Source organism: Pseudopodoces humilis, chromosome 13, assembly GCF_049639895.1.
Source record: "Pseudopodoces humilis isolate 2021_Gansu_Grassland_sample_001 chromosome 13, ASM4963989v1, whole genome shotgun sequence".
Lineage (NCBI taxonomy): Eukaryota > Metazoa > Chordata > Aves > Passeriformes > Paridae > Pseudopodoces > Pseudopodoces humilis.
Window position 1 is genome coordinate 3,464,459 of NC_142212.1, and position 21,188 is coordinate 3,485,646.

Genomic DNA, 21,188 nt, shown 5'->3' on the forward strand with positions numbered 1-21,188 from the left:
TTCCTTTGTTGAATCAGCATTATAAAAGAAACACCCTACAAATTGTAGGAATCACATTTACATTTTCTACTGAGTTGTGTGTTTTGAAAATATTTCTCTGACTCGTGCAAACAGAATTGATCCCAGTCTTTGAGGCAGTAGCAGCAGTTTTTAACAAAAGTCATCTGAATCAATCTGAAGCTTGTTACTAATCTCTAGACCATCCATTTCCAAACAATTTTCATGTCATTCTGAATCTCTTATCATGAGCTACGTGCAATCCTTGCCAGGGAGCAGTGCTAAGAGAGGAAACAAGAAAAAAATAACTTAATAATATTAACATGGCTGAGGGAGAGAAAGAGCAACACCGTGGTCACTTAAAAACCCACTTGGATTTGTAGTGGGTTTGTAGAGACACCTCTGTTTGCCTCAGAAACGTTAGCTCTTGGAGCTGTGGTAGCTCATGGAGCCTGGGTAAATCACAATCACCTTTTGATGACACAAATCTTTCAGCAGCCCCGGGTTCCTCTGGGTGCAGAGCCCGCGAGGTTGGCAGCGCCGTGTGGAAACTCTAACGCGCGGAGCTGCGGGAGCTGAGCTCGCCCAGGAGGCTCTGCTTGTCAGCAGGCTCAGCCTGTGAGCTCAGCACTCGTCTTTCCTGGAAAGTGGGCAGCTCCAGCTGGCCCAGGAAGCACTGCTGGCCCTTGTGGGACTGACCACAACGAGCGGCCTGGGACCAGAGCTGGACGAGCCTGCCTAGAGCAGGCCTTAGGGTGAGACCAGAATGAATCTCTGGGTGAGTTTGTGCTGCAGCAGTAGAAATGTTGACTCACTGCCCTCTGTGAGATGGAATCTCAGCCCCTCACCTCTGGAGCAGCCCTTGGAGAAGCTCTCTGACTGACAATTCTCTTTTCTTTCAGGAGGAATGCACTGTGGACAGAAGCCTGTCGCTTAGCTGATGAATTCTGCGGCCTAACAGAATGCTATAACTCTTTTTATTAGCTGTTACTTCATAAATATCAGCTAGACTTTGACTTCTTTTAAGCTTTGTCCCCTTCCTGCCCCACACTGGATTGAAACACGCTCCACAAGGCTGCAACAACCACCTTGAGCACTTGGAGAGCCTTTCATGTCTGAGAAGCACTTTACTTTTAGATTAGAAAGATTAATCAAAGTTGCTAACGCAAATTAATTACTGCTACAGAGAAAGCATAGTAATTATGCATAGTTTGGCATGGTTCATGATTAGTACATGCCTGGTTTCAGCAGTATTTAGCACAATATGAATTACAGGTACTTCATTAGTCCAGGCCCCAGATTTCGACTCGAGGCAAAGTTTCTTGCTCCTATAAAAATTCCCTCCCACCTCTTCCTGGGAGAAAACGGGTTTCACTACAAGCCTTTGTTTTACCATCTGGAAGACAAAAAAGAAAGAAATGGGAGGAAGAAAAAAAAAAAAACAACAAAAAAAAAGCCAGGGGGATGATGCAATCCAAGGTGCCTGGTGTTTCCTCCCACACAGTGTGCAGAACACGCTGCCTCCCCGCAGTGCCAGCGTGCCAAGGAGTGTCACACACAAGCTGCTGCACGCTCCCCTCCCCGGGCTCTGCCTCTTGGCTAAGGCATTTCAATCCATAGCACACCTCCAGAATAGAATCAGGGCAAAAAGGGAGGTTTTATGGAGGGCTGCTCGAGCTTGGAGCGTCTGCTTTGTCTCGCTTCTCCAAGGGGCTGTGGTTGGACTCGGCGTGCGAGGTCTGAGCAGCCAGTTATGGCATGGGACTGGGCTGGGGAGGGAATTCCAGTGGGAATCTGGGTGTCTGTGGGGGCTCATTTGTGTGAGCCCCAGCCTGGGAGCACTGCTCTGCTCTTCACCTGCACCTTTGCACTCACAGGCAGCTCGCGGTGCCGCAGGTTTCCATGCACAGCGCTCCATCTGCATTCACCTTTCACTTAAAAATCAGGAAAAAGCTACGAGATAAACAAAACTACAATAAAAGCTATAAGAGCTACTAGTCAAGTATAGTCTTGAGATGGAGATGGAGCCGCTTTCTGACCATTAGGCCTGAAGCCAGCTTGAAATGCTGAAGCAGATTTCAAGAGATTGTAATTATGGTCAAAGTGACTAATCCAGCTTTGAAACAACCACTAACTCTCCAGTAAAAATTAGTCAAAATAGCACTGAGGTTCTTTGTAAACACCGTGTGTACTTTGCATACTTCCTACCTGACAAAAACAAAGCCCCTTCTCGAGCCAGCGCTGCCTCAATGAACGGATCACGTCCAGGGAAGCTCCAATTTACGAAATTGGGAAGGGCACCGCAGTTGTCTGGGCACTGACAGGGCTGAGTACTACAAATACAAATTTCCTGTTGTGCATCAGCAGCAGCTCCCAGCAGGGTTGCAGGGGCTGGGTGTGTCAGGAGCCAGGCTGCACAGGGCTGAGGTGGGATCTGGGGGAGGCCTGGGATGGACAGGGGCATCCAAAGGGACACCACTTGCCAGTGGCTGGGACCCAGTTCCCTTTTCCATCTGGACACTCAGCTCTCTCATCCTTTGTGCACAGAATCCCAGAACATCCTGAGCTGGGAGGGACCCACAGGATCACCCAGTCCAACCGTACAGGGGACAAAAATCCCAACAATCCCACTCTGGGCATCCCTGGCAGCGCTGTCCAAAGTCTCCTGGAGCTCTGGCAGCCTCAGGGCTGTGCCCATTCCCTGGGGAGCCTGGGCAGTGCCAGCAGCCTCTGGGGGAAGGATTCTCTCCAAATATCCAAGCCAAACCTCTCCAGCCATTGCTGGGGTCCTGTTCCTGGTCCCTGTTCCAGAAGGAATTTAATTGTGCTCTGCCTTTCTGCTCCCCTGGCAAAGCAAAGCTGCTCAGCAAGGCAGCGCTGCAAACAAAGAACCATTTGCAAATTCTGATCCTTAGCAGAGTTTATTTTTCCATACCAAAAGTAGCTAGAGGTGATTTTGGACTCTGAGCAATTTAAGAGAGACCATCTAAACTGTCCCACGTGTCACCACAAATGGATTTAAGCTCTGAATGACAATACCTGTCCCCAACAAGGAAATGCTTTCCCTTAGACATGCACCTCCAAACAAAAATTTTTAAGATTTTTAAAAATCTCTTATCAAAAGATTCAAAATAGCTACCTGAAATCAGTGATTAGTTTTCCAAATGCATATTCAATTATTCAAATTAGCAACTAAATTTGCAAAATCCCATCAGTTTCTCTAATTCCTCCTCTTTTTTGAGGAAGAGCATTCCACCTTGAGATGACACTTTACATCAAGTTTCATGAAACAGTGATTTATTCCTCCGTAGCTAAATTATTGCAGCTCAAAAATTAACTCAAGATTAAGAAAGATAATATTTTTTTTTTCAAAAAGGGAAAGAATTCAACTAATATTTTAAGTCTCAAATCAGTTCTTTAGGTTTAAAATAAGCCAAGAAGAACAGAAACAACATCCCCTGTTTCACATTAAGATAGCCCAGGAGAGACATGTTTGGGAGTTTTTTAACAACAAATTACAACACAAAAAAATTAGAAAGAGGAACAATTTAAACAAAACAAAATTGTGTTGCTTTTTTTTACTGGGCCTGAAGTTTTAACTTCTTTTAACATTGCTCAGCACTTCCAAGGGTGGATGTGGGGTTTAAAGACTGATCCGTATCACATTATCTGACACTTGAGTTTCCCAGGACAAGTTCTCTTTCAAGGCTTTATAACCTCTGAGAAATAACAATTTTTATTACCTAAAGACAAGATTTGGAGTTGTTATTATTGCCTTGCACCGACCTGTGCTTCCCAGCACCATGAGGACAGCTACAGTAAACAGTAAAAAATTAAAGCTGCTCGTGTTCTTCTTGTCCTTTTCTAAATAGGAATGGAATTTTGGTACAAAATCATGCAGATTTATAAAGCACCTACACTGGAAATACAAAAGAACTGTTGTCTCTCCAGATGAGAAAGAAAAGAAACAAGTAGAGCATGTGGGCTGGTATTTTTCCTTTTGGGAGCTCCCTCTCAGAAGTCTGTTACAAGTGTTTGAGTGACAGGCACTTTTCAGAGGTGATGTAGTGAAAGGACTTAAAATTACCCAGCTGGATCTGCTCCATCACTCACAGAATGTCTGCAGCGCTGAAGAAACCCTGGATGGCACTGAAATTAAAATTGACACAGGCTGGGCTCCACTAGTGTGCCCCCCTAAAGAGGGGGTTTCATTTTCCTGTCACCCAGAGCAGTCAAGGTGATCCCCCCAAAGAATTCCTGTGGTTTAGCAGCTCTGTTTTAAGGAAAAGCAAGATGCTGGTGCTTCCCTTCCCCTTTCCCTCAGGAATTTCACATCAAATTCTGCCACCGGAGGCTCCTTTTGTGGGGACTGGAGATACTGGGCAAAACTTTTTCAGGTAATCAAAGTGTGTGAGGAGACATTTCTTTAATTCACACCTGCTGTAATAAAATGAGCATCTCACAGCCTCTCTCCTAAAGTGCCTCCTCGGCTGAAATCAGGAGTGGTTTTAACACACAAAGAAAGCAGAGGGGGTAAAGCATCCTTTAAAGCATCCTGTGAGTGCAGGAGCTGTGAGCCCTGCCCTGGGGAGCTGGGGATGCTGGAAACCCTCCAGATGGGCCCTTTAAACAGGAAATTTCCATCCTGGCTTTATCATCACCGAAAACTTCAGATCTGGGCTGCTTCAAGCCCAACTCCTGCTTTTTTCCTTGCTTTGAGCCCCAAGTGCCACGAGCACAGGGAATCTTCGGGCAGGTTTTCCCCACAGGAAATGATTTTATTTTTTACCTTCAGTCCCAAACTCCAGTGGCCTGGTGCAAGAAGAAACAGGACGTGCCACAAAAGCCCTGCCACTGGAATTCAGTGTGCAAACAAGCGCCGCTGCCAAGGTGACACATCGGCTCCCTGTCCACGGGAGATTTGCCTCACACACAATAGATCCACCAAACTGCTCCCAGGGCCAGATTTTTAGCTTAAGAGAAAGGAAATGTTCCTTTCCTCCCCTCTCCTCGTGGGGAAATGGAAATTAGTCACTCCCTCCCCAGCAGCTGAACCAGGGCTAATTGCTGCCTAGCACTGATGGTAATTTGGAGCTGTGCTGAGCTGCTGCTCGTCCTGGTGACAATTTCAATAAATTTACTGGCACTGAGGGCTGGAGGCTTCACCTCTGTTATTGTTACCACACAATTCCAGCCAAACATTGGTCTTTGAACCCCCTGGAAATGGGAGTTGCTGTGTGTGCCCCTGCTGGAGCGAGGTTTGCTCATGGCCTGATGGAGCTGTAACAAATCTGGGTGTATGCAGGAGACCTGTAATTTAAAGGCCTCTGCCCCACCTGCTGTGGGAATGTCTCTGAACTGGGATCAAGGAAGCATTCTTTTTCTTATTTAGATGGTTTTTTGTCTGTTTGCAAGTCATGACTGAATCTATGAAAAAAGCTGAAATGGTTCTTTCACGATGTCTCAATCCCTTCTCCCGTCACACTGAGGTTCACTTCCAGGTGAGCACCACACTCCAATAAGGATTTCTTTCCTCACCTTTGTTCTAGGGTACATTTCTGAAGACATTAGCATTTTTCACACCTTTTTTTACTAGAAAGGGAAAGCATTTGTGTTGACTCTGGGCCACGGGAGCTGATGTAATTTCGTGGCAAGAAGACTCCTGCTGCCCTTAAGAATGTCAGTACAAGTTCTGAACTGACTTACCCTCCTCTGGAACAATTATGCATTCCACCCTGGCACATTTGATCATGCAATTCTCCTGCTTTGTAGATTACATGTCTTGAGGAGATACAAAAGGGAAGAGCAAAGGCTGGTTTATTTCTATACCTGCACCTAACAAAATTATCCACACACACACACACCTCAAGTGGGACTTTTAAATGTAAAATTATGTGAGAATTTACAGACTTATTTAATATGTACATTAAATACGGGCATCCTTTCATGCAGCAAGGAGGTGCAAGCATCTCTTGGGAGGAACACAGCGAGCAGGGGGAAAAATACACTGTTAAATTGCAATTGAACAAGCTGAAACTTGTCTGGGTTAAACAGCCCACCCTCAAACTGTAAAAAGCCAAATTTTGCCCTCAGCAACTTCTGAAAAGCTGCCTTCAGTGGATTTGTGTGAATTTAACTGTCTAGAGTCTCCAGCCACATCAGAATCTGTCTCCCTGATCTGGGAGATAGCAGAGCCCAGCCTAGGAAGTCTTTGGAGAAGAGAGCACTTGGCAATCCCACACAGCATTAAATGTGAGCACAGGATGCAGCTGGGCTCAGAGCTTGGATGGGATGGGATGGGATGGGAGGGCTGTTCACAACACACAGCTACAGGCAATGTCCCCACCAAGGAGGTTTTAGGATGCATTTCTCAGCCTACCCCTCCCTGAATACAGCAAAAGCCTAAAATTGTGGGGTTTTTTTAAATAAAAAAAAATCAACCAACAAAAAAAAAAAAAAAACAACCCAAACCAAAAAAAAATCAACTCCCCAAAAAAGGCTTCCCCCAGCTAAGAAAAAAGCCTTAACCAAGACAAACAAACAAACAAACAAAAAAACCCTAAAATGAAAAGAAAACCCAACAAACTGGAGGCTTAATTGGCCTCAGTTCTCTTTACAAATATCAGATAGTAAAGGCTGACTGAATAAAAGCTGAACTCAATTTGAATACAGTTCTGACAAAGGGGGAGTAAAATAGAATTACATCCAAGGACACAGAGCAGGTCCTTTGTAGACTGATGACACAAAACTGGGTGTTGGTAGCAGCAGCACCCTGGGGAAGGGTTAAATCACTGGCCACTTGTTCCTCAGGCCAAAGCCAGCGAGAGGATTTTTGCTCTCCTCTTGTTTTGCTGCATCCTCCTGAGGTGGAGATATTTCAAATATTTATTGGTTTTTCAGACCTTGAGCACATCGTGCAAAAACGCGGCAGCAAGGGCACTCAGCCCAACCTAGTGGCACATGAAGGACTTAAATGTTTTATTTTTAACCCTCCTGGAACATGAATTCCACCATTAATAAGTTCTATTTTGTTCTATAAAACACAGAGTTTTGTTTTTGTTCCCCAAAAAAACTCCTGTAGACTGGTCAGTGATGCTGAGGTGCAAAGTCCCCGTGTGGGGGTCTGTGGGATGAGGGTGGGACGTGGGTGACGCGCATGGGAAACCTCAAATGTTACAAAAAAACACAGAAATATCTGCAGTTCTCATCTAAGTCTGAGGTTCAGATATAAACCAACAAATCCACAGTAGGAGAGGGGGGAAACTGGGACCCCTGGATTTGTAGCTGAATTTTCCTGTTTAAAACTTACTGATCAATCCAAAACTCAGATTTTCTATGAGTGGCTCAGATTTACCACGGGGGCAGCACACAGTTTATATTCACAAAAATACAGCTCCTCCTTCTTTTTAAGCTTACTCTCCCAATTAACACACTAAAGACCTCATTAATGAACATTAAAAAAAGGCCAAAATTTCCATTAAGCTGCAAAATAGAGTGTTGAGCTGTTAGCAGTGATGGGTTTTGTGCTCCCTCACACAAATGGCTAACTGAGAATGCGTGGCAAGTTCAAGCTTGAAATGAATTTATTTTTTTTTTTAAGCCACCAGTACATAACACTAAACATGATTTAATAATGGAAAGACTGGCACAACCTTAAAGGAATATCATCAAGTAGGCAAGGTATGCTTGTGACTTATTATAAATCAGTTAAATTGAGTCGGAACCATAATCCAGATTCTTTACATAATTATGGCAGGAGGGTGTGGAAGAAGGAATATCAATTATTTTTTAAACTGGAGAGCTTCTAAAGTAAAACAAGCAATACATTGATCTCCCATTTCCCTCAGCTCTCTTGAAAATGGAATTTTTAATTTACACTAATGCTGTAGGAAATTTAAAATCCAGCTTAATGTTTTGAGGGTTTTTTGGGGTTTTTCTTTGATGCAGAAATTAGAACCATTTATCAGAATTCTCACCAGGTCAAGCTTAACACTCTTAGGACAATTTCCTCTCTCCTTAATCAAGCTGATCACAAAGTAAATGAAGCACCATTGCCAGTCCTCATTCCAGTGGTAACAAAACATCATTAACTTACACACAGAAATGACTTAATTCAAATGATACCATCTGACATTGAGGGCAAAATTAGAGAAGTGACCAAAACCAGAGAATTCATTGCTTTTTTCACTCCATTAAACCTTAAACAATCCCTGTTACAAATTCAATACAATTCCTGCTACAATTCCAAACCAGATCGTTCAGCACTGATTGAAGCAGCAGCAGCATCAAGAAAGAAATATTAGAATATTAGAAATATTCGAATATCAGAAATATTAGAACACTATCAGAATATTAGAATAGCTTTCCCTCCTTGGAAGTGCTTTTGCATGGCAAAAGCCTGCTATTTCCTGCAGCCTTGCAAGGTTTTCCAGCTTTCCTGCTGGCGGTGGGGATTAGGGAGTGCGGGCAGGGTGAGGGCACAGAGCTCCTCTCGCAGCTCTCGGAACAAGAGGTGTGGCTGTGATTAGCGCAGATCTTCCGCTGATAAACGCAGCCTTGCATCAGCTCCTGGCTGCTGTGCTGCCGGGTGACTCAGCAGGGCACAGCATCCTTCTCCATCCGCCTGGGACACCCACAACCTTCCCTGCTGCTTTCTCCTGAAGGGCCCAGGGCACGGAACCCGGCGGTGATCCGGCTCTGGGAGCGGCTCTGCAGCCTCCCTGCTGGATATGGGGATGGATAACCGGGGATGGATCCCAGGGGATGGATAACCAGGGGATGGATCCCAGGGGATGGATAACCAGGGGATGGATAACCAGGGGATGGATAACTGGGGGATGGATCCCAGGGGATGGATAACCAGGGGATGGATCCCAGGGGATGGATAACCAGGGGATGGATAACCAGGGGATGGATAACCAGGGGATGGATCCCAGGGGATGGATAACTGGGGGATGGATCCCAGGGGATGGATAACCAGGGGATGGATCCCAGGGGATGGATAACCAGGGGATGGATAACCAGGGGATGGATAACCAGGGGATGGATACCAGGTGATGCCCAGGTGATACCCAGGGGATGCCCAGGTGATGCCCAGGTGATACCCAGGGGATGCCCAGGGGATGCCCAGGTGATACCCAGGGGATGCCCAGGGGATGCCCAGGGGATGCCCAGAGGATGCCCAGGGGATGCCCAGGGGATGCCCAGGGGATGCCCAGGGGATGCCCAGGGGATGCCCAGGGGATACCCAGGGGATGCCCAGGGGATGCCCAGGTGATACCCAGGGGATGCCCAGGGGATGCCCAGGAGATGCCCAGGGGATGCCCAGGGGATGCCCAGGGGATGCCCAGAGGATGCCCAGGGGATGTCCAGGGGATGCCCAGGTGATGCCCAGGGGATGCCCAGGTGATGCCCAGGGGATGCCCAGGGGATGCCCAGGGGATACCCAGGGGATGCCCAGGGGATACCCAGGGGATACCCAGGGGATGTTTGCTCTGCCCAGCAGCGATCAGGCCTGCAGGGCTCAGCAGCTGCTCCCCGGATTTGCAGCTCCCTGCTGCAAGTCAGTGCAGCACAGCACAGGAAACTCGGATTTGGAACAAATGGAATTGGGAGAGCAAACATCCCTGGTAATGCTGGTGATTCATTAGTCCTTTTTCTTTTCTTTTTTCTTTTTTTTTTTTATTTAACCCTATGATTTTGGCATTCTCCAAAAAAACCCCAGAATTTTGTCTGTTCTGTGGAAGTCTGAAAAGTGGGACACCTCATAAAATTCTCATTGATCAGGAGTCTGTGTTTTGGGTACTGCACCAAAGTGCCATGATTAACAAAATTAACTCTGTCAAATATTTAATTAAAATAGTAAAACACATTATTATTATTATTATTATTATTATTATTATTATTAGCCTCTCCTAGTGCCCTTAGAGATGGAACACTAAATTACATTGACCATTGGGTAGACCCAGCAGGAGAATTCTGAGGGGTTTTCTCTTCTTCCCTCTAAGGAATGACTTTGCACCCATCACTTTAAGCCAGCCCAAGTTAAAGTTGCTGCGGCTGGGTTGCCAGAATTACTTCTGAGACAGGATTTTAGTTGTGCCAGTAGTGGAAAATGAATATTTCTGTTCCTCTCCTCACAAGAAAGACCTGTGAGAAGGGAGTATTTGTGTGTCTTTGGGGTTGGTCTTCACAGAACTGCCCAGTTTGTGTTAGAAATATAGAAGCAGGAACATTTAAGCCTGTTCCTGGCCTGCCATTGACCAAAGTTAAGACCAAATTTCAGGCAGTTCGTACCTGAACCCGGACTTTGCCCACGTTTCTGCCTCACCTCTGAGTGCAGCTCAGGCTGGCACCTCTGCTCTCAAATCTCTGATTAAAACTGAGCCCTCCTCTCCACCCTGTGCCTGCTTTCTAATATTCCTATCACTTCCTTGAGCGCTGCCAGGAAGCAATAGCAGTCTGTGCATACTTAGCAAGATGTCACAAGACCTGAATTTCGTCATCAGAACGTGACAGAGCTGACATTTCCTTTGGGCAGTGTGATCTTTAAACAGTGGCTTCCAAGAAGTGGAAAAATCTCAAAGTTACATTCCCAGTTTGCCTCGTTCTTAGAACAGGACTCTGAAAAATCCAGGGTGATTACAAACTGGGAATATGGGAATAAAACCCACATGGACAAGAAAAAAAACCCATTCATTAAAACCAATCAGTCTTTGTCACTTATTTGTCAGTGTTCCAGAAAGTCTGCTCCTTCTCCTGAAACAGGAATTGCATTTCCCAGGTTCTATCCATGAACTTTAGGACAGACTTTAAAATCAGTTTTGGTGTCTGCCCATTTCCTTTGCATTGAGATCAGTAAGGCTGGAAAAGGTGATGAAATTGTGATGAAGTCAAGAGCAGCTTTTGTGCCCAGTTTGCACAATGCAGCTCCAAAACACAATCCATCACCTAATCCAGAATACATCTTCGTGCCAGCTGTGGCTTTCAGCACCATGCCCTTTTGAATCAGCATCCAAAGTGATTTAACAGCACAATTGATCAAAACCTCAGTTTTCACTGAGCTCCTGACACGCTCACAAAAAGCCAAGTGATTTTCTGCTTATTTAGCTGATCTTGGAAGTGGCTTTGCAAAAATTCAACTAATTTATGTCAATTTTGCAGGAGTTGGTCACTTTCTTGGAGAGTGGTTTACTCTGTGAAATACTGGCACCCAATCTGCTGCTGAGGAAAACATTTTTATTCATAAAACCCAAACCAAAAGGAGTCCATTGCCTTCACAAGCCAATTGTACTTTGATATCAATGAAGGCAAAAAATCCTGAGTGTGCTGTAAGGAAGATTTGAGCCAGAAAATGCCATAATGTTGCTGAATGGATTGCTGTCTAGCACAGGGATAATTTACATTTTAAACAAGTGGGAGTGTGGGTTACTCTGTCTATTAATATTTCCCAAGGTGTACTCATAATGCAGGGAATACCCATTTCCCAAACACAAATATTGTGTTCTGTAATTGTCACGATCCAGTGAGAACTTCAGGACTAAAGAGGACCCAGAAGACAGAAGCCTCCTTCGTGAGCAGCTCTCTTCTCCAGCTGTTTTCCCAAAAATTCCTGGAAAGCAGGTGCCTCTGGGCAGTTCTGCTGCTCTCCAGCGCTGACACCGCACAGCAGGAGCCCCGTGGATTTGTTCTGCTGTGAAAAACACAAACCTCAGGGAGCAAATATTGGTGAACAGAGGTCAAGAGGCTCTGGGACCCTTCCAAGCAGCTGAGCCCTGAGGAGAGGTGGGGACACCTAAAGTGGGTCCCTTAGTGGCACCCTCACCCGAGAGAGCAGCACCTCAGCAAGCCCCTCCTGCTCCTGGAGAGGAGGAGGATTTTCCTAAAATAGATTCAAAAAGAAATAAAAGCCACTATGAGGTGCTGTCTGAGGAATGAAATGTTTATTTATTATTATTGTACATTTATATATGCAGCCTTACCTGTATATATTTTCCAGTTTTGTACATCTTAGTCCCAAACTACTTTTTGATCACGAGAGTGGACAGCTCACATCAGCCCCTTGCCTCTCAGGACACACAATATTTGTAACTCACCCTTCACTGCACAAATAACCTGTGTTATTTCTCACTCCAGCACATCAGTTTTTGCAACAGCAGACAGAAAATGCGTGCCAAAATCTCACAGCAGCAGAAAAGGCCCACCCTGCCCCTTCCCCAGAGCAGATTTGGTCAGGATGGATTTGCCTATTGCCATTTCTCACTGGAGATAATTTGTAATTCTCCTTTGGCTGCTGGCTTCCTGATATTCATATAATTACCATGGGTTGGGAAAGGGAAACTCACAGGGAAAATTTCTGTAAAAACACTGGATCACAATATTATTTTAAAAAAAAAAACCTCAAAACAAAGAGAAGGGAAATTAGTAGGATATATTAATTAACTTGTCTGCTGCCTTATCCCTCCTGCAATGCCCAGAGCTCCTGGAAGCTGCTTGTGTGGAATTAATGCTTTGTCACTCCCCAGCTGTTGCGGCCACCCCGCTGCTGCCTGGGCTGCTGGGAATGCATCCCTCACGTGTTCCCAGTTCCTGGCACTTCCATTAATCACCAAATTCCCAGGCATCACAGCAGCCCAGCAGCTGCCACCACACCCTGCCCCACCAAGGCCGGGCAAACATCTCCTCCAGCCGCTGTGATGCAAGCAGCGGGGAGATGGATTTTGTTGATTTGGGGATGGCTGCTCACTAATTCATTTGTAATTATTCCTGAGAGTTTTCCACCTAGGGTTTGGATCTCAGCTTGTGTCATCTGCCAGACCGAATGCTCAGTATTATGCCAAAGTGTAAGATACTGCAGAAAAAGCGAAAGAGGTGATTTTTAGAGGGTCAAAACTCCGGGGGGGGTTTTGACAAGGCGGCTTTCAGTTCTCCTTTAGTTTTAGAACGAAGAGTGGCCGCTGTTGGGTTTATTCCCTGCTCTTGGTTTCAGTGCTGGGAAGGGAGCAGGGATTTGTTCCCGGTTCCCGGGGGCAGCGCAGGGAGCGCGGCTGGGCCGGCAGCGGGGCCGCTGCGCTCCCGGCCCGGCCCGGCAGGCGGCGCTCCCGGCCGGGGCTGCGGCCCTGGGGCGTGCCGAACCTCAGCCGAACCTCGGCCGAACCTCGGCCGAACCTCAGCCGAACCTCAGCCGAACCTCGGCCGAACCTCAGCCGAACCTCAGCCGAACTCAGCCGAACCTCGGCCGAACCTCGGCCGAACTCAGCCGAACCTCGGCCGAACCTCGGCCGAACCACAGCCGAACTTCGGCCGAACCTCAGCCGAACCTCGGCCCAACCTCGGCCGAACTCAGCCGAACCTCGGCCCAACCTCAGCCGAACCTCAGCCGAACCTCGGCCCAACCTCAGCCGAACCTCGGCCGAACCTCAGCCGAACCTCGGCCCAACCTCAGCCGAACCTCGGCCGAACCTCGGCCCAACCTCAGCCGAACCTCGGCCCAACCTCAGCCCAACCTCAGCCCAACCTCATCCAAACCTCATCCTGAACCTCATCCGAACCTCATCCCGAACTGCTTTCCCGAACCACATCCCAAACTTCATTCCCATCCCCATCCCCATCCACATCCCACATCCCGCATCCCGACCCACATCCCAATCCGCTTCCAGCCCTGCGGAACCGCTGCCAGGGCCGGTCATGGCAGTGACCAGAGTCACTGCATCCCGCACCTCCCACACCTTCCCACATCCAGCTTTGCGTCCAGCTCCGGCTCCCGCCCCACCACAGCCTCATGTCTCATCTCTCCATCCTGCCCTGCATCCAGGCCTGCATCCCACACCTGCATCCAGCTCCTCATCCCACCCCGCACCCAGCCCCACATCCTGCTCTACCTCCCACCCCACACGCAGCCCCTCATCCCACCCCATCCCACCCCATCCCTCCAATCCCACCGCCCAGAGCATCTCCAGTTATCCCAGCATCACACAGCACCAAACTCCTGTTAGTGCTGGTTCCAAGCTCACTTAAGGCTAAGATCCCCAATGCTATTAAAACTGAAAGAATGATCAAATTCAAACACAATTAATAATTTCTTTTTTTTTTCTCTTTTGTTAGACTCAGATTGGGCAGGCTTAGCTTGGAAACTTCCATGTGCACGCAATAAGAAATCATATGAAAGGGGTTTGCAAAAAGAGGAAATAATAAGTAACAGAGAAGGCTACAAATAACTGAGTGACCTACAGAAATATTGCCAAATCATGCACCGTGTCTTACCTTTGATAACAAATTCCTTTTGAAAATGATTGCATTATTTTAAAAGCCTGCTGTAAATGGAAAACCTTTGGTAGAACTCGAAATTAAAAAAATAAATACACCCATCCAATTAAAAATTCCTCATTCGGTTCTTTGGCTGAGTACAGGCACACACCACGTTTCACTTTCTTTACTGCAGCTGCAGGAAGGAGATTTTTGGGGCTGTTCCTCCGGCCCTGACCCAAGTGCACCTCAGTGCCAATTCCCCCTGTTCACAACTGGGAGATGGAAGGGAAACGAGGGAACAGCAAAAGAGAAACAGGGATTGGGGTTTTTTCCACCCATGGGCTCTGAAGCAGATCTTGGCCGCGCTACCTTTAGGAAAGTTACAACTGCAGTTAAACTCAGAACTCTGCAGCAGCACAAAAAGAAACAAACCCCATTTTTATAACATTTTCCCTTGCAGTTTTGCCCATAGATTCTGCATTCCCTGCTTTCAAAGGATAAACACCTTCAGCACCCTTGTGCTAAGGGAATATCTCACCCTTGGGATGCAAGCTCAGAGTACGTGTGGCTGGGCAGGCCTGGGATTATCCCATACACACAGAAATACTCCTGCCAACAGGGACACCTTGTGCTGATTTATCCCCTCTGTGCTTTCAAATGCCACTGCAGCACTGCTGGTCAGGGGCTGGGCTTAAACTGGGGGCGCCTCAGCAATGCACATTTTGTGTTTTGACTGAAGATCCACATTTGGGTTCTTTTGGGGCACACAGAGCTTAAGCTTCATCATGTGCTTTCCTTTTCTTTCTAAAACTAAACTACAGCTGCGTACATATCGCAATAAAATACATCTTGTCTTCCACGTGTCTTAAAAAGAGCATGATCCAGCCAATCCCATCATTAATGTAGGAGGTGTTGAGGGAAAATTGGTTTGCTCTGTCCTGAAGAGCTCAAACATTGGGGTGCCAGAAAACCCCCATGGAATTTGCAGCACTGACCAGCGACCGTGTTTAAAGCCACCAGTGCTTGAAAGAATAAAAAAGCAGGATCCACTTTGAGTATTTTCCCCCAAAAGTTCATATAAAAAATTAAGATATGAATATTTCATTTGGAGCTCCGGCATTCCTTGCCCTCCTCCCTCCAGCAGGAGTTAAAGCGACCAGCAGGAGCTGAAAGGCAGTTTGATCTTTGTTACATTGGGACTACGGAATCCAAGCAACTCTTTTACAAGGCATCGTAATTGTTTGTACTTGCAAAACTGGATTAAGAAATCACTGCTATTCTTAAAACACATTTATCACATACATACAAAAGTCAGCATATTTCCACTCGGAGCGCAGCCCCAGCCAACCAGAGAGAGTTCCCGTGTTCCGCCCACGCTCGTTCTCTCATCCTCCCCTTCCCCAGAGCAATCCTGCATCTGGCCACTCCAGCCTGGAGAAGTCCCCCCGAGCCCCAGCAGGGCACACCTGCCCCAGGCTGGCCCTGTGCCCCTCACCTGGGCTCTGCTGGTGCTGCCACCGTGCCCAGCTCCCCCGCTGCAGGGGCCAGAACGCCGAAATTGGGGTTTCTGAATCGAGAAGGTGAAGTTATGGGAGGGTTTGGAGGTGTGGAAAGCAAGAGCTCTCTTCTGTTCCAAAGGCACTGGGAATTTCAAGCAGTCCTGCACAGGGTAACTGAGATGAGGGAAATAAATGAGGTTATACAGGGGGTGTCACTGGACCTCCAGAATTTTGAAGTTTGGGGCTTTACTGAATTTTTCAAAGTTTCACGAAACACATTTTCCTGTTATTTAAATCCATTTGTTCTTCGACTGAAGCTTAATTTAAAAAACATGTCCTTTGAGCTGAGCACAAGTCTGACTAATTCTGTTGTAAATGCTGCTGAAGATGAACAAAACTAACACCATAAATGAAAAAAAAACAAACCAGAAAAGGCCTCATGCCTGCAGAACAGCCACACTCCGGCTGAGTATGAGAGCACAGCTCTCGTTTTGTTGACTGAATCAAAATCAACACCCATCCTGCTAAAATCCATACCAGATACAGGGAAACCCTAATGGCAGGACCCAGAAGATGGAGTTCCTCTTCTCATCTGTCTTCTCTTTGTGTTTCTTTTCGTGTGTGTTTGGCTCCTCCGTGTCCCTTTCCCAACAAAGTGTCCTTGCTTCGATTTTATCCACCCAGCCCTGTCCTGATTCGCTCTCCCTTCCAGTACAAACCGAGTCCTTCAGCACTTTTGTCTCTCTTGTGTTGTCTCTCAGAGGAGCTGCTGGTCTCCAGGCCCAGCCCCAGTTCTTTCACGGCAGCTGTGCCGTTCTTTCCCCACTCTCCAGGGAAAAGGAGGAAAAAATACCATGGGTATTGTCCTTGCTACTCACCTCAACCCCTCTGCCCTTCTCCCAGGCAAGAAAAGGATTTTTGGGAATCAGAAGAGCCAGCAGAACCCTGGAGTAGCAGTTCTGTACCTTCTGCTTAATTCTCTTGACTGTTTGACATCTCCAGAAACTCCTCATGGGTATTCCCAGTCTATTCTTCATGCCAGAATTTCTGTTACTGATATTTAATAAACCGTATTATAACTTGGGAGCCAAAGTTGCAGAAAACAACATTTTTATTTGCTATTTTCAGTTCAGGAATGTCTGTTTTCCAGACATGCTCTGCCTACAAACAAGATGTCCTCATGTTTTCCATAGGTACTCAGGGCAGCCTCTATTTTAAATGATATTTCTTGCTACCTGCAGGGCAGACTGAGAACTGAGATGTCCACAGTTTCCTTTCCCCTTAAATGTTTCTCCTTAAATCTTCCTTTCTTCTCCTGATAGAATCTCCTTGAGCAACAAAAGTCATTCTAGACTCCCATGGTCCATGATAAAAAAACAAAAAAAAGACATTTTCTCAAATGAAACTTCAGCCAAAAGTGTTGTTCTGCCCCTCGTGCTGGCCAGGGCTGCTGTGCAGCCTTACCTACATCCCACCACTGCCAGAGAAGGAAATGGATTTTTTTCCCCTCTTGGCAACTCCTGGGGAGGTTCACTATTGTGTTCTGGGAGTCCTCGTTCTCAAAGGCTATTGTGAAAACTGTAGTAAACAGAACTTTCAGCATCAGGATGCGAGGAACGGGATCCAAGGCTGGGAGCATTTGCCAAGAGTGGATGTGACCGCTGCCCCATTCAGTGGGGATGGTACAGCAGTTCATCCCAGCTGCCGCATCCAGCACATTCCGTAACCAGGGGGACAAAGGTGGCAATCGCTGACGAGCCAGGCTGCACAAAACAGCACCAGGATGTACAAAAAATTTCCTTCCCATCAGGCAAGGGAAGAACGGATCTCAGCTCCAGAGGCTCCATTTGTGTCAGCAGATTTCCATGAAGTGTTGTGGAGCCCCAGGATTACGGCAAGGGAGCTGATGACAACTGAGAATTTGGCGCAGGGATTGAAAGGCTCAGAGAATTCCAACTCGTTTCTCTGCTGTTTGGCAGAGTGTGTGATGTCAGACAGGCCAAATGGCTCCCATTCATAGAAAACCAGATAAGGAGCAGAAAGAGATGGATCTGAATGTTTAGGAAGCTGGGATTAAATTAAATTAAATTAAATTAAATTAAATTAAATTAAATTAAATTAAATTAAATGGGATAAAATACAGAGTTTGGCGGAATTGAGCTATAATGCAGAAGTCGTGTTGCATACCAAATAAAATATTTTATAATAAATGAATTAAAAATAATAAATAGTATAAAATAAGTAGCATAAATAAAATACTGTGAACAGCTATGGAGTGAAGTGTTCTGTGCTAAGTTTATGATGGAGAGAGTGATGTTCTCATAGATTCAGGAAGGAATGAAAGAAATGTAATGATAAAATTAGTGGTTAGGGGAAGATTCCATGGATTTTACTAATCATGAAATTATTCAGCATAGAGGAAAGAATGGATGAAAGCAACTCCAGATGAAGGCAAATAATTGCTTGGTACTACCAATCTTCAGCATTCAGGCACATAAAGAAAGATACTGGGGGTGTTAAAGACAGAAAGGTTTGATCTGATTTGATCCCAATCAATTGACCTTTACCTTCTCAGGGTCAGTCCAAGCCCCTGGTGTCTCCAGGTCATAACAAAGCTGTAAATTACCCTTAGGTTGTACCAACAGTCCTCCAGTGGCCTTTGCAAAGCAGAAGCCCATTTAAATTGGTAATTAATTCAGAAAACATCACCTGTTTTGACTAACATTTCATCACTTCTCGTATCATTGTTAATTGGATTCCTTGGTGGTGTTGAAACCAAACCTAAAGAAGCTGCTTGTCATGTCTGTAGGGCCACTCTGCACAAAACAGAACCCTGCATCAACCAAAGTCCTTCTGATCATGCAAAGGTCCTGTGCAGAAAGATGCCAGGGCCTTTTCTCAGCTTCAACACTTCATCAGGAGCCCCCAACAAAGGAGCCAAGCAGAAGTGTTTGGCACAATTATCAGGGAGAACAGATAAAAGAAGAGTCTTCCAGGGAGAAGATGCCCATAAGGAGGACAAGTTGAGGGGCATTTTCAGACCTAAATTAACCCTTGAGCAAAACAAGTGCAGAGCATCTTTTACAACTTCATAACTTCATGGAAGCTTTGTCTCTTTCTAGCACCCTCCTCCCCCTCAGGAAGGAATCATGTGCTTGGAATCCAAGGAAAACCTGTTTCTCCCATTCTTGAAGGCTTTTTATTTCATTTATGTACAAAAGAAGTGGTTTGGGTTTTAGCAGGAATGGATATTTCTGTCTGCACACCAGATTTCATCCAGGCAACTTTATCTGCATAGGAGTCAGAAAAGGCTTTTCAGACTTGGGAAACCAAAATTGCATCAAACAACATTTTTATTTCTTATTTTCAGTTCAGGAATGTCTGTTTTCTGTAATGGGCTGCAGAACACTCATCAAAACAGAGAGCTGGGGCAATGAACCCCCTCAGAGCCTGCCCACACTTAGGAGAAAAGGGAGCAAGAGCTTAAATTCTGCTCATCTTTCCATCAGACATGAGCTGAAGCCTTGATTCCTGCAGTCCTTGACACACAAATCACCACATAAATAAAAATTGTTCCATGGTTTGACAGCAGAGGTGTCAGCACGTGTGGCATTGTGGGACAACTACTGACACCACAAAAGTATTTTCAAAATTGATAGAAAATACGGAAGAACTTTGCTGACAGAAAACTTTTGCAGCATTCAAAATCCATCTTTATCCCTCAGCTCTGTGCTTGAAGGAAATCCCTAAAAAGATCAAATCATCTCGCTGGTTTAAGGAGCTAAAACAACAATAAAAACCAATGATTTATGGAAATGCCTTTATTCACTTATATTCCAGGAATAACTAAAGCCACTTGGCAAAAGGAAATTCCCAAATTCTGCTTTGAGCAGAAAACAATTCTGGAAACTTTCGCTGTGGCAATGCTTTAAAAATCACCCCCAGCCTGATTAACATCTGCTTTAGGAGTTGGAGTTATTACAGGGTCATTTATCTACTCCAAGGATCTTGTACACAATTGAGCAGATTTTTAATGTTTAACATCTCTGCCTATAAAGCAGCAGCGAGAGCCACTCACCTAAGGGAGCGTGTAATGGCTAATTCAGGGCTGGGCTTCTCTTCAACATTTCTCACCAATTCCAGCTTTTCTAATCACAGGAGAGGGAGCATCACCCATGACAGAAGTGCAGCTCTTTTTAGAAAGCTCAAAGACTTAGAAATTTTAGCACCAGGAGATAAACAACAATTAAAAAAAAAAAAAGTTAAAAAAAAACCCTGGATATTCAATAACTGAAAAAACTTCTGCAAAAGGCCTGATGTGAATGGTCTAAGATGCAGTAGGTTTATTGGGAAATAAACCCAAATATGTTTTGGAAAGGTCCTCTCCAAAATACAGCTTTCCTCACCTGCAGCCTGGCTAAAAGCTGATAACCAAATCTGCTTCTACCCCCATTTTTTAGGGGAATTATTCCTCTAACAGGGGGATTTCATTTCCCACTGTTGGATTGGCCAGTTGCTCAGCAGGAGAAATGGGATTCTGGGGCACATGTAACAGGATGCACCATTCAGGCAGGGAATAAAGTTCCAGAATTAAAGAAAATTCATTTCTCTCAGCTCATCCTTGGGTGTCTCTAGGGCTCCAAAAGTCCAGGTTTTTCTAAGGGTGATTTCAGATTTAAGAGATCTGAAGTCAACCCTTCTTCAATTAAATCTGCCTTTTCTTAATGGTTCTTGTTATGCAGCTCAATCTAAAGACTTTGGAACCACTTTTTGATCTTTATTCTGGCTGTTACTTTAGTTTTGGTTTGTTGTTTGGGATTTCTGTTGTTATTGTTGTGCCCTACATATTGAGCATCGATTTCTAGATTAAGGAAATATTCCATCCACCTGGTTTGTGCTGGTCTGTAATCCCCAACTCGTGCTCTTGGTGTGGCCTTTCCAAGAGAAACAAAGAGTAAAAAGAGGATTTTTAAATTTTAAAATCTTAGGGGCTGCTGATGTTCCTGCAGCGAAAATCCAACAGGTAAAAGTGATGGTTGTGCAATTCAAAGATCCTAAAACAATTGTAGTCCTGGCTCACTTAAAAGGGATTTTAAGACTGGCTTAGGTCCAGGCCAACTCTCTATCTTTGAGTCACATATTAGAATTTGAAATGAGTGCTGGGGAAGTTTTATAATTTATTTAAATGGTCATTCAGAAGAGCTTCAGCACCAGCTCTACAGTTATTATTTAAACTTAAGGGAATAATTTTGATAATTTATCAATAAGAATTGATAATTTTGGCTTCTGGAAAAGCAGAGGGAAAGTGGGAAGGAAAAGTGTAGCTGGAAGCCAACAACACTCAAGAAGAAATACCTATAAAATGGGGTTTAGACATGTGAGGGAATTATGAAATAGAGTCTTATAAATAACTTGAGCAGAAATTGGACAAGCACTAATATAAAA

At 45.4% G+C, this 21,188-nt stretch overlaps 1 long non-coding RNA gene across 3 annotated transcripts; it reads right to left on the reverse strand.

Annotated features, from left to right (window-relative positions):
* Positions 1-10,603: 10,603 nt before the first annotated feature.
* On the reverse strand, positions 10,604-12,552 carry LOC148183199 (uncharacterized). Of its 3 annotated transcripts, none has more exons than XR_015773709.1 (4): positions 12,440-12,552; positions 11,979-12,098; positions 11,822-11,878; positions 10,604-11,689 (listed from the first exon to the last, which is right to left on the reverse strand). It is a non-coding gene; the product is annotated as an uncharacterized LOC148183199 (long non-coding RNA). The 3 variants fall into 3 exon arrangements; XR_015773707.1 differs by having other exon boundaries at positions 12,342-12,462; XR_015773708.1 differs by lacking the exon at positions 12,440-12,552 and having other exon boundaries at positions 11,979-12,265.
* Between the last annotated feature and the right edge of the window lie 8,636 nt (positions 12,553-21,188).